We start from the raw sequence: 4,943 nt of genomic DNA, 5'->3' as shown, positions 1-4,943 counted from the left end.
GCTCACACACCTGCGTACAGACAGATACTAATGGGAGAGAGAGAGAGAGAGAGAGAGAGAGAGAGAGAGAGAGAGAGAGAGAGAGAGAGAGAGAGAGAGAGAAAACAATGAGGGCGGGTGTTTTCGCTCAAACTAAATTTGGCTGAAGGTCAGTCTGGTGGAGTAAATGACTGTTTGATTAACACTCAGTGTGTCGGCTTCTAGTCTTTTCTGTTGTGTTTATCATTTTATGTGATAAAGACTTTTATTCACTTTAAAATATTTGATCTCGAATTTCATCTTGTCCTGGAAAAGAAAATCAACTTTGGCCTCTGAGAAACTGTGAGAACTGTTTGAAAAAACTCCTAAACTATAAAATCACCTGCAGATTAATCAATAATGAAAATATCTAGCACAAATTTAAATGATCAGGATCAATAAATAAACACTACAGATGAGTCTGTAGTGTTTATTAGAGTCTAGTGGCTGCAGCCTTCTTGCCCTTATTCCTGCATCAGTTCTGCACCATTACTGCAGAAGAGCTGTGCAGGGTGCTCATACATTACAGCAGCTCTCCACAGAGGAAGCCCTGGGAGGAACTGAACACATACTGATGATGCACCAGTAAAACCTGAGCCTCTACATCATCAAGTGTTTCTGCAGCAGCACCCATCATCTTGACTCATCATCAGCCTGTGATCAGTGTCAGGTGCTGATGGTCCTGAGTGAAACACAAACCTGAGGGGGTGAAAGGTGATTATGTTATGAACTGCAGGCTTCAGTTAACACGTGAATTACTCTACAGTTTAAGCCTGTACAGCCTCAGTGTGGCACATTTGAAAGCATTAACCAGACGTGAACAGCTGACTGTTACCACCATGAGGTACAGGAGCTGGATCACACAGTGAGACCCTCAGATCCTTTTGATCTGAGCAGGAACGTTTTAAGACTAAAAAATGGCTCGAATCCAACATGAAAGCTTTTGAGTTTCAGCTCTAATCTAAATCTTTCATTTGCAACAGCAGCTTTCAGTTCAGCTTCTCGTTGGGCAGGTTGACTCTTTGAGCTGCTGTTACATCACAGACTCCAGGTCTGTTAAATATCACAGGCTGGAGGTTCAGTTCACTGTGTCACAAGAACAGAGGTTTTATGAAGAAAGATCTGAAGAAGAATTCAGACCCTTCACTAACTGTAACAACAATGTAAAAATACACAAATACAAGTAACGGTCCTGTATTCAAAATCTTATTATTATAGTTTTATCAAAAGCAGTAAAGTGTCTTCTGTGACTGATATAATATGTAGGCTATGAAATTATTAGATATCTAATACTGATGCATCAATGTTTCAGCAGCTGCTCCAGGTGGAGCTGGTTTTTACTTCTTTATACTGTATACAGTTACATAGTTTAGTCGAGTGGTTCCCAACATAGGGCTCAGGCCCCTCCAAAGGGTCATCAGATAAATCTGAGGGGTTGAGAGGATGTGAGAGGATTAATGGGAGAGGAAAGAAGAAAAATAAAAGGGTCCAGGTGGGCGGGGCTTGGGGTATGGCTGAGAGCAGTGACTGCTTTGTTGTGACATCACAAAGTTACAAAAGTCCTGACGGCTAATTTAAGGCTCAGTTTCTGAATACAGGCTGTGTGCATTTCTCTGTGGACCGAGCACTTTGATACTTTATAACAGTATTAATATAGAACCTAGACCTGCTTTATAACCAAAGAGGAGATGGATATCTATCTTTATGGGACCTTTAAATTAAGCTTAGAGAGGAAATACAGTCTCTTTGGTGGAGCTGCTGACAACTCATCTGCATCTGATACATGGCATGAGGACCCAGCTAGACAAGAGTCTTTTGTAAGATGGTCACAAGTCAGAAAGGTTGGGAGCCAACAGTTAAGTCTTCAATAATGTATTTTTAAGTTCATAGTATGTTTTTTTTAAAGAGTAAAAAGTGAAAAGAGTTTAGGTAGAAAGTGGTGGAAAATGAAAATACTTGAATAAAGTACCTCAACATTGAGACTTTTCATCAGATCAGCTTTAAGTGTAGAGTGAGGAAGAACATGACAGCGCAGCTCTGTTTGATAGATAGCACACCGTTTTATTAGTATATTTAGCTTTGTGACGTACAGCTCGGGAGAAAAACAAAAGTAACCAAAAAACAAACAAAACAAAATGGTCACAACTTTTTTTTTTTTTTTAAGTCCAGAAACATTTCAGCCTTAGCAGTGACATCACACGAAAGAAAGCTCAGTTTTTCGATCATTGGTTTCTTTGTCATGGACCAGAGTGATATGTTCTCGTTTTTTCAGGCTAAACAAACAAACACGTCTGTACCGCAAACAAAAAAAATAACCCTAGATTTCTTTTTTAATGTCTTTTTTTTTCCTCAATCATTTAAGATGCTTCACATATATTATCAACACTTTTCTAAAGAATCAAAATAATTAGCCACAGGTACTGGAAAAAAGGTATCCACTGTTATATAATAATAATAATAATAATGAACACAATAAATATAAAAAGAATTTTTGATATAATTTATATGGTATCAAAGAGAGAGGGAAATGGGCCTTCAGTTAGACGTGTTTTTACAAAAGTGATGTCCTTTTTTTTTTCCTGAGGTTGAGTTTTTTCATCTGCAGGTTAAAGTTTTGCTAAATATACTAATAGACTAAGAGACCCGACACACAGGGTCTGTAATGGCTTATCATTCACTGAGGAATCATCTCCACCGGGTCGTGGTCACACCAGTGGAGTTGTCATTGTGGCCCCACTGTGATTTTGTGTGCTGTGGAGTTAGCTGAGAGGTCAAAGGTCAGTCCCCCCCCCCAGAGCCAAACAAACACACATCTTGACTCCCCCCCCCCACCCCACCCCTTCCCAAACAATCGGTTTCATACAGGGGTGCCTCGCTTTTCAATTTCAGCCGTGGGACGTTTCTTCACCAAGCACAAAAATGAAACTGTGAATCGACAATCACACACAAACTAGCCGTTAGCGTTCCTCCATGAAACACAGGTGGACCTTCAGCATCTCAATGCTAACAAGGCAGGGTTAAAAAACTAAAATACGTAAGCAGGTGCCCGGTGAAAAAAGGTGACGAGCTGAAATTCAAAGTGTCCCCTCATGCGATAGGCTTATGTGTGAAATGGTGATAATTGTATTCAGACGCAGTCCCATTTCCCTTCAGTGTGTAAGGAAGGAGTCATATTAACTGAAAACAGGAGTGAGAGGATAGAGACAGAGGAGAGAGGAGGGATAGAGGGATAGAAAGATGAGAGGAAACCAAACAGAAAACGAACCAGAAAGAATCGCAAAAATCTGTACATGTAAACATCACACTTCCACTGAGTCAAATCATGAGGAGAATACAGGTTTCTAGTTGGTATTACTGTGGGTACAAAGCCCCCAACAGAGGAAATCAAGACAATCAAGAGTCTGGTACAAAGTCAGGTGAAGACAGAGAGAGAAGAGAAAAGAACCAAATCGCCAAAAATGAGAAAATAATAGAATCTAAAGCACCACGGAAACAAACAAAAATAAAAAACAGTAAAACCAAACGGCTCAGGAAGCCATTTTTTAAAATTTCGACAGTAGTAGCTGTACACCGTGCCCTGATAGAAAAATAAAAATAGCTCCATTATTTTTTTCTCCTTCATTTTTTTTTTTCATATGTGTGTCTGTGTTGAGCTTTAACATCTGACCAGACTGGTTCAAGAAGTGTGTGATCGTTTGCAGGGACCCGACCGGCATCACGGCTCGTCTCATGGACTGAGGTCTGAGGTTAGAAGCAGCTTCTGAAAGGATTTCCTGACCCCGAGTCTGAATCTCTGAGTCTGAAACTGTTTCCACAGCGATGTGTGATCTGAAACTTTAGAAAAAGACTAGTCTGTCTACATGTGGATGAAGAATAATTCCTGTATGCTCAAAGTTAGCACAGAGGTCATCTTGTCTGCAAGATCTCTGGAAATTTAATGCCTTTTAAAGTAGTAGTCCCACATTTTTTGAAAATATACTCAGTTCCTTTCTTACTGTTAAAAAAAAAGCCTCCATGCACCTCTAAAGTTCAACAATTAACACTTTATCACCTTTAATTTGTAGAAACCTAAATGTAAAAATACCAATGTTCTGTTTTAGCAGTGGTAATGTGCAGGACTATTTCTTGGCCTGTTGTTTGCCATGAAATAGTCTGGCCCATAACCCCCCCTGTAAAACCACAACTGGACATTTTTACACTTTTAGTTAATTAAGCAAAACAAAATATGACATATTAATTAGTGCGCTTTAGAGGTGCTGGTAGGGAAACAGAGCCAGGCTAGCTTCTCCCCTCGGTTTCAACTCTTTATGCTAAGCTAAGCTAACCATCTATCAACCATGCAGACACAAGAGTGGTACTGATCTTCTCATCTAAAGCTCAGGAAGAAAGTGAATGAGTACATTTCCTACAGTGTCTTTACATCTTTAAATATGCAATAAAAAAAATTAAAAAAACAAGATATTTTTTGAGCATAATTATATTCCAGGAAATCAGATCATGCATGGAGACAGAATAAAAGAAGATAAAACTAAATAGATCAATTGATAAATATTTTTACTGTCTCACAGTAGTTGTAGTTTATAGAAAGATCTTTGGTGAAAGATCTAAAGACAGACTTGGAAAAACAGGCAGATTTTAAAGCTCCGTGTTGAACAAGCTGCAGGTTGTAAAGTTGTATATCACAGCAGATCAGCTGGTTGACCTTTCTGTTTTACTTTACAACTTGGACCTTTGATTCAGCGGCTTACATTTGCCCTGCACACACCAGAGTCTCTGCTCTGTGTGAGCGGTAGCAACCCACATCTCTACTTCTGTGGTGTCTGAGAGGAGGACCTCCACACTCTTCCTCAGGCCTCAGATTTACATCCCTTTTTTCACAGTAGATCAGTGCAGGATCATCATCTTACAACCCGGTCGGTGTCTAT

This window comes from Seriola lalandi, unplaced genomic scaffold (genome assembly GCF_002814215.2).
Source record: "Seriola lalandi dorsalis isolate HSWRI2012SDOR001 ecotype SW California unplaced genomic scaffold, Sedor1 jcf7180002054927, whole genome shotgun sequence".
Lineage (NCBI taxonomy): Eukaryota > Metazoa > Chordata > Actinopteri > Carangiformes > Carangidae > Seriola > Seriola lalandi.
Note: the sequence above shows the minus strand (reverse complement) of the source record.